Source organism: Cricetulus griseus (genome assembly GCF_003668045.3).
Source record: "Cricetulus griseus strain 17A/GY chromosome 1 unlocalized genomic scaffold, alternate assembly CriGri-PICRH-1.0 chr1_1, whole genome shotgun sequence".
Lineage (NCBI taxonomy): Eukaryota > Metazoa > Chordata > Mammalia > Rodentia > Cricetidae > Cricetulus > Cricetulus griseus.
Window position 1 is genome coordinate 250680867 of NW_023276807.1, and position 9426 is coordinate 250690292.

The 9426-nt window shown below is 43.3% G+C and overlaps 1 pseudogene; it reads left to right on the plus strand.

Annotated features, from left to right (window-relative positions):
- Positions 1-664: 664 nt before the first annotated feature.
- LOC100773689 lies at positions 665-883 on the plus strand (annotated as a pseudogene).
- Positions 884-9426: the final 8543 nt, after the last annotated feature.

Consider the following 9426-nt stretch of genomic DNA (forward strand, 5'->3'; position numbering starts at 1 on the left):
TGGTGGTGGTGGTGGTGGTGGTGGTGTGTGTGTGTGTGTGTGTGTTTTCAAGACAGAGTTTTGGGGTTTCTCTGTCCAGCTGTCCTGGAACTCACAGAGATCCACCTGCCTCTGCCTCCCCAGTGCTGGGATTAAAGGTGTGCACCAGCATTCCTTGTTGAAAGCCCTGTTCTGTTCTTAGAAAGGAATCTGGGCTGGAACACATTCAACTGTGTGCACCTTACAAAAGTCTTTTCAATTTATCACACAACAGTCATACTCAAGACAGCTGCTCGCATGTCTCTTAGTAAGTTGGCAGTACTACACAGCATTAAAATTTCTCCGTTTGGAGCTGGAAGATGTCTCAGTCAGTAAAGTGCTTCTTGTACAAGCCTAAAGACTTTAGTTTGATTCTCCAGAACACACATTTAAAAAAAAAAAAAATCAGACAAAGTAGCATGGACCCATAATCTCAGCACTAAAGAAACCAAGACAAGAGGAGCCCTGGGGCCTGCTGGTCATCAAGTCTAACAAAATTTGAGAGCTCCAGGTTCAATGAGAGAGGTTGTCTCAAAAAATGCACCGAGGATTTCCGCTTCCGTTAGGGGCTGGAAGTTGCCATCTCCCGGGTGAAGGGGTCTTGGCTGCAAGGCAGGGCTTGTACGGGTTTTATGTCCCTGCAGCCATGGGACAAAGGAAGCCTAAACGGAAGCCGCCCCCCAGAAGAAGATGACAGGCACCCTGGAGACCCAGTACACGTGCCCTCGCTGCAACCATGAGAAATCTTGTAATGGGAAAATGGACCGTGCTCGAAACACTGGAGTTGTCTCCTGCACCATATCTGTCAGAACCAGTGGATGTGTACAGTGATTGGATAGACGCCTGGGAGGCAGCTAATCAGTAGCAACCTCAAGGACCTGCCCCCTCAGCAGCTCCCAACCCGGGTCCCAATCCAGAGACAGTCCAGGGCTCCAGGGTGTAGGTCCAGGACTGTGACAGCCCTCCCTCTGTGTATGGAGTAGTAGATGTGAATGAGTAGATGTGTGGGGGCTGCAGATGTGGCTGTAACAGTGACCCTGACTACTTGTAGGTAGGGTGGAGATGAGGCGTGGCTGGGTCTCAATATGCTGCTCAGGACGGCCTCAAATGAAAAAAAAACAAAAAAATAAAAAACATGGAGAGGAGCTGGAAATGCTCGGTGGTTAAGAGCAGTGGTTAAGAGTGCCTGCATCCCTTGTAGAGGACCAAAATATGGTTCCAAGCTCTCGAGAACATGACAGCTATCTGTAATTCAGCTTGATGGTGTCTGATGCCTTCTCCTGGACTCCACAGGCACCTGCACTCATGTGGACACACACAGACACACGCGCGCACACACACGCATGCACGCACGCTCGCGAACACACACACACACACACACACACACACACACACACACTTAAACATGCAAGATCTAATATAAATAAGTGGGGAGAAATACAGTCTTCCCAAAATATAACTAAGAATATTCCCATTAGAGATTCCCACTGAAAACAAGTGTTGGTAAAGGCACTGTTTACATTACAGCCCTTGGTTTAAACTAGAACAATCTCTGCTGATGCATAGACATCTGTTGTTGATTGTTTTTACTCTCTTTAACTGTTTGGGGGCCCACCACCAAGCTCCCAAATAAATACACATACACATACACACACACACACACACACACACACACACACACACACACCACAGAGAGAGAGAGAGAGAGAGAGAGAGAGAGAGACAGAGAGACTTATTATTACTTATAAGTGTCTGGCCTTAGCTTGCCAGCTTTTCTTAACTTAAATTATCCCATCTATCTTTTGCCTCTGGGCTTTTACCTTTCTCTATTTCTATATATCTTTTCTTTCCTTCTTATTCCATGTCTGTCTGTGTGGCTGGATAGCTGGTCCTTTCTTTTCTTGCTCTTTGATTTTGTCCCTCCCAGATTTCTTCTCCTGGTTCTTCTCTCTTCCTGCCAGTCCTGCCTTTCCTTTTTCCTGCCTTACTATTGGCCATTCAGTTCTTTATTAGACCAATCAGGTGTTTTAAACAGACGAAGTAACACAGATTCACAGAGTTAAACAAACGCAACATAAAGGAATGCAACACATCTTTGCATCATTAAACAAATATTCCACAGTGTAAACAAATGTAACACATCTTAAAATAATATTCTACAACAGACATCCATGTGTCATGTGTGCTCTTTTTGAAAATTAAAATAACCACAAGGAAGGTATGAGGTATGCTCACAAACACACGGTTATCATTCCCAAGCCTGAGGCTTCCTGAAACTTGGACTCCAGTCACTAGGGAGGCAGCTGATTCTCGGCTCTCAGAACATCTACTCTGATGGAAACTGAAGAATGAGCTGAGGTCTTCCAGTGTGTGAGTGACGCTTCCCTTCCCCAGGCCCGCCTCTATCCCAGGGTTCAGTGTCTCTATTACAACTCCCTACTCCTCTCTCCAGCTCCTCTACCTCTGTTCACCCCTACAAAGGACTGAAACTGGCTGTCAGTTCTGGGGGTTGCCACAGTCACAGCCGCCTTTGTTAATAAGTTAAGAATCTACAGGAATCCCCTCTTTGCTGTCTCTACACTCTGTACATGAGAGCAGTCAAATGGAGCAGCTGGAAACCCCTAGCTGTGAATTCATAAAAGAGCAAATGAATAGGACAGTTCAAAGGAGATATTTCACTGAAATACCCTGCTGGTCCCGTTTTTATTCTGCATTTAAGAAAATAATACCCATGCCCAAACAGCCTCTTCCTCCCTTAAGTAGAGGGTAGATATCACACAGAATGTCTACACAGGGGAACCAATTGAAGGCAGAACTGAAAGCCACGATTCAGCCCAATCAGCCCATGTCATATGTCTGGGGCAAGTCCAGCGGGGCTTAGAATGTGATTTGAAAGAGTCAGTGGGGGTTGTCAGAGGCCCACACAGGCAGGAACTGCTCTCTCGGGTTCCTTCAGATGGGAAATGAGCCTGAAGGGGTTTTCTGGGTGAGCATCTTGTGTGTTGGGTTCTGGGTGAGGCTTTTTCTGTTTAATTTACCAGTTCAAAAATTTAGGAAGTAGACTGTTTCCATATCCATACTCCATTTCTAAACAGAACTTGAGTCATTTCTCTAAAATTAAACATCTAGTAAGTGGAAGATGTAAATGTGTATGGATACAGAAGGTCTTCAGTGGATGGGTGATGCCGAATCTACACTGGGGACTGTGGCTTCTGGGTGGACCCTAATCCAGCACTTGATGCTGGCAAGAGGAAGGTTTGTTATGCTAGCCTAGTGTTTCCAGTGTTCCTGGGCTGGTAAACCAGATACAGAAACAAACCACCTGCTAGTTCCAGGGACAGCTCAGTAAAGAGGCAGGGCAAGCTTGGACCCCTTCTCCAATTTCTTCTTTGTCCATTCTTCCAACTAGGACCAGCAGGGATCAAGGCTTGGTCCCTGCTTTAGTGATGGAATCGGAGAAAGTGTGGGAAACCAGGCAAGAGAAGCAAGGGACCTCATCTCCTCTGTCATCACAGGAAGAGTAAAATCAAAAAGGACCAGAGCTCAAAGGCTTTCACAACATGGAAACAAAATGACACAAATGTCACGGTGTGACATTATTGCTCTTTTTACAACAAAATCGCCACTGGAAATTCCAGCAGCTTTGAATTCAGCGTTCAGCCCATTTCCCACTCTTGGTTGATAACTCCATTTCCTCTGTGTGGCCCTGAGGGTTGCTGACCTCCTTAGAAGGGTATCACCTCTGAGAAGACTAGACTGACAAGTTCAAGGTCTTTGGGATCAGAGCCACTTACAAGTTCCCCCAGAAAGCATAGCAGAAACATGTGGGGACCCCTGTAGCAAAAGGACCATGGGCTTATGGGTGCTAATGCCTAACCCCCTTCTTACTGCCTACACACAGGTAGTACAGCTATGGGGACCTTTCCAGAACATTAGAGTGGCAGAAATTGTTACCCTTCCAGGAGTTTATAGTGATAGGAGGCAACTGTGCTAGAACTCGTGATCAAGCCAGTCTGGTGGGTACTACGTTTTTCCTCCAAGCCTGTGGGGCTTGTTTACACGTGCTCCACTTGAAGCTACAGTAATCTGTTCAAAAGAGACAGAAATCCTGGTAAATCAATCCTTAAAGCCTGTTGACATTTGTCCACTTGGCAGATCATAAAAGCCCCTTGCAAAGCACAGGAGTAAATGTGTAAACTGTTTCCCAAATTATGTGGTGTAAACGCCAAGAGCAGGCGTTCCCAGGATAAGATCACTGGAACGTGACTGCCTTCCGAGTGGAACTTCATTTTGGTCTTGGGTTCTATGTGAGGTATTTGCCAAGATCAACTAAAATAAAGACAAAGACATATGAATTCAGCTCAAAAGCTGCCTTTTAAGTTCTCGGTCTTCAAAAAGGCTGGAGATACTTTCTGAGATACAGTTTTGCATAAACAATCCTTGCTAACGAGAGTTTTCCCCAAATATCGGTTAAATTTTAACTATTCCCTGTAAACGTTAGACAAGTGCCAGAAACGGCTTTGGCCTGTTGAAAGGGCAAAAACGACATGGTAAAATGGTTAGTGGCAATCAGACTGTAAGAGGCGGAGAGTCGAAGGTTACTGGCCCCACTGGCCCAACAGAAGACTTGGGGTAGGGGTAGGGTAGAATACTCATGCATGAAGTAAGTTCTCAACACTGCAGATAAATCTCTGCCTTAAGCTATTCTGCCTGAATGAGGTTTTTCTCAGTATCTCAAAAATCAGATACAATGTTTAAAACTCTCTTTATAGCTCATAATAGTCTCCATAGATCCATTTTAAGTTGTCCAACAACTGTTTGGAACCATCCATTCATTTCCTTGCATGTCTCCACTGCTTTGTACCTTGCAGTATTTCCTCAGCAGAGATGACAATTACAGCTCAAAGAGGAAAGGGAGGCACCAATGATGTCTTCCATGCAATGCTGCCTGCACTCCAAGTCACTTGGTGAGTGCCGAATAGGTGTCAGCTCTACTCTGTGCCAAGGCTGTAGCTAAAACACAGCCCTGTCCTGGAGATGATTGCCTAGAGCGAAAGCTGAGAGTCAACCACAGGTGTTATAGATCATGATCAGGGTCATAGAAGCCAATAATAAAGCTTCAACCTAATCAAGAACCAGCCTGGAGGACTAACAAGTGAGCAGAGTGGTCAGTGAGAAAGGGAGACAAGCAGAGTAGGGGAGCTAGGGACCTGCACAGAACGTGAGAAAGGAGTTTACCCACGTCCTGTGAGTACATGTAGACTCTGTAGACAATGTGCATGGGGTGTGGTCTAGAGGAAAGAGGTTCCGAATGAGATTTCCTCACATATGCAGAGATCTAATCACTAAAATACAAAGATTAAAAAATAATAATAAACAGCTATTCTTGACTCTGTGGCACTCACAATCCAGTGCAGGCAGCTCTTTGTTTCACTATTTGTTTGTTTGCTTGTTTGCTTAATTTACATGTTATCAGGAGCAACATTACAAAATAACAGGGAAATGCTGATTATTTGGATTGAGGATATACAGGTTTTAATTTTTTTTCCTAACTGGGTTAAGTCTTTTGGGGACACAAACTCAAAATAGACGCCTTGGTACACTTAATCTCCTCTTCAGCAGAGATAGCAATCACTGTCCCAGGGTACTACCTGAACATCAAAATGCATTTTGATCACTGGTTAGCTCAATGGCTATTCCTTATATTGATCTCTAAGAGCATCTACAGAGAAAGACTTAACTAATCACAGGCGGGGGAGCCTAAAGGCACAGAATGCCAACACAGCAAGACATGGAGCATGAGAGACCCAATGAGAAAATTCTAGAATAAAAATAATCCATGAGAATTAAGTGATAGAAAGAAGAAAGAAGTAGAGGAGTAAAATAAGAAAGGAAATTTGATCAAATAAAAATGGCTTCTGGCCAAAGAGATGGCTCAGTGGGTGAAGGCACTCCTGCATACCTGCAGGGACCCACAAGGTAGAAGAGGAGAACTGACTCGGCCAGGTTGCCCTCTGACCTCTACGCATGCACTACAGCAGAGGTTCTCACCCTTTCCCACGCTGGAACCCTTTAATACGGTTCCACGTGTTGTAGTGATTCCCAACCCTAACATTATGTTCTTGCTGCTTTGTAGCTGGAATGTTGCTGCTGACATGAACCGCAATGTAAATAAATATCAGCTATGCAGGATATCTGATATGTAACCCCCAAGGGGTAGCAACCCACGGGTTGAGAACCACTGTATTATAGCATTCTTGTGCCCACAGGTAAATATACACACTAACATTAACATTAAATAAACAAATGTGAAAAAATAAACAAACCACACTGGGCAGTGGTGGGGTAATGAGGTTTACAAAGTAGAGTCAGAAATAGATTGATAACAGGTAGTTTATTAAGGAATAGCACTCACGCAAGGGAGCCAATGACCAGGTTTGCACCGGAGCAGGAGGGACCCACAAGATGCTTCCCAGTGAGCTCACCCAGGCAAAAGAGAGAAAAGGGGGCCCGCTGCACACCTCCCTCCTACTTAAACCCTTGTTTTGTCACTCTGACTATGCCCAAGCAGGCATGGACAGTGGTACCTGTGACCAGCCCCAAGCAGGCATGGACAGCAGTACCTCTTAATCAGGGTTTCTCCCTACAGTGGGGCACACCTTTAATCCCAAACTAGATCCATCCATAGACAGATGGATCTCTGTGAGTTTGAGGCCAGCCCTGTCTATAGAGGGAGTTTCAGGACAGGCTCCAATGCTACAGAGAAAACCAAAAAAAATAAATAAATAAAACATAAAAGAAAAATTTAAAAATAAACCACTAACAAAGAAAAATTATCTGTATTCTACTTTAGTTCCCACTGCCCTAAGTCAAATAATGTCTTCCTTAGATATAGTGGAGTGTTCTTGCCCTTGGCCTTATTGACACTTTAAACTCTGTGACTCTGTTTTAGGTATTTAAAGGTGCCCTTGCTCTCTCTTCACCAGATGCCACAAGCATCAGTTAGACAGACAAAATTGTCTCCAAATATTGCCTAATATCCCATGGAAGGGCAGGGGTAGTAAGAATATTGAGAGCCACTAAGTAACAGGAATAAGAAATCAGAACACAGTCAAAAGAATGTACTGAGACAATGAAAGGGGTCTTTATTACACAAAAATTACCATAATTCCTCCATTGCAGATAAGTGCATGGTGGCATTTTTCACCTGAGAAATCTTTAGAGTCTGTTCTACACAAGAACTCATACACATGGGCATGAGAAAACGCACACACACACACACACACACACACACACACACACACTCCAAGTAAATCTTTTCCTTGTCTTCTTCATATTCTGTGAATACTTGAAAAGATTGTGTGCTCTGTAATATAAGAATTAAATGGATTTCCAAATCAGCTTCCTGGGGTTTCAGAATAATTTCATGTTACCACATCAGTGCTGGAAAAAATATATATCTCATCAAAACCATTCCAGAAGCACCTCATTTTGATAGGAAAGTGCTTTGTGATGATTACCTAATAGACAGCATTTGTTGAAACGCTTTTAATAGACCTTTTTTATCACATGCAAAAGAATTTCAATGCTAGTTCAGTCTCCTGTTTCATTCTGTCATGAATCAATTTGTAGAGACATTTAGAAGTCAATAATCCACTGCAGCTTTGATGACAGGTGATTAATTTCTACATTTTAGAGACATAATAAGATTTAGCAATAAAAAGGCCTTGAAGTAACCTACCAAAGAGCTTTAATCTCAGCCTTGGGACTGTTGCTAAATATGAATGCTTGTACACAAATGTGAGTGATTTAAGTTAGTAGGTTTTATTGCAGACTCCTTGTGTTTTCATATTAATCTTGCTTTACAATCAGGCTATCTATACAACCAATTTATGTGGGATTTTTTTTCCAACACAATGCTTTAAGGCAGGAAGGGGCTTACACATTATTTACACACAAAGGGTTTGTTCTGCAAAAGAAGTCATTTTACATGTGTATTGCAGACTGGATGGCTTATTTTATTGGTGTCATAAGGAAGGAGAAAAAAAGAGTAAGTGAAGTGGCCTTCAAAAGATTCAGGCAGGGGTAGGTTCAGGCTGTGGATGGTACTGAATGAGAACAATAGCTAATGTTTCCTTCCCAATAACTGTCTGCTGTCTTCTTTGTGAAGTCCTCCCTACCTCTGTCTTGTTTTTACAGTTATCAGAAACAGGCTGGGGAGATGCCTCAGTCAGTAAAGTGCTTGCCTTGCAAGTGTGAGGGGACCAGAGATCAATCTCCAGCACTCACATCAAAGTAAAGATTCAGGCATTGTGGTCTCTGTGTGCACTCCCAAGGCTAGGGAGGGTAGGCAGGAAGACTTGAGGGGCCTTCTAGCCTACCACCCTAACCTGTCAAGGCACTGACCAGTGAAAACACCTGTCAAAAGAGAGAAATAAAGAAGAGGGAAGGGAAGGAGGGAGGGAGGGAGAGAGGAAAGAAGAGAGGAAAAAAGAAAAATAAAAGAGAGAGAGAAGAAAGAAAAAAGAAATGGTGACCAGTACAATAGGAATGACGCTCAAGTTGTTCTCTGGACATCAAATATGTAACATACACCCAGGTATACATGTGTACACACATGAATATACACACGCATGCACAGGCACACATGCAGCAATGGTGACCAGTACAATAGTAACGACACTCAAGTTGTTCTCTGGACATCACATATGCAACATACACCCAGGTATACATGTGTACACACGTGAATACACACACACACATGCACAGGCACACATGCAAATGCAAAAAAATAAAATTGCCAGATGCCTCATAACAGTTTCTAATCCTTTAAAATTTCTACTAATTTAAGAGCTCATAAAAAGAGCAAAGTTGTCTTGCTTGGTTGTGAAACCATGAGCCACAATAGTGAACAGCATGACAAGATATTCCCATTCCTGCAATAGTGGCTTGAATGTTATAGGGGTAATCAACCACTTTCTGCTTTGTATTAAGGTCCCATCTTCAGAAAGACAGGCATGTCTGCCACCGTAAATTTGGCCAAGAATCTATAGGACATTCATAAGCTCCAGCAGTGAATCTACTACTCCTATTATTTTGCAAAATGAACCTTAACTTTTTATTTTTGTTTCTCTACCTATAGATAAGTGTAGCCCTCAGACCTCACCACAGAAGTTTCTTTGTGCAGTGGATACTGGCTAATACAGAAATGCACAGCTGGTCAAAGTATATAAAATAAGTGCCTGTGAAATATTCAGCCACAAGTGGGACATCCATATCACACTCCCCTCTCCTGAAAACTCAAGGACTACTGTGGCAGAAGAAAACTGAAATAGTTTTCAGAGCCAGGGGTAGGGATGATAGACCTAAAGTAATGTCTTCTGGATTTGACAGAAGCACTGCCCTTAT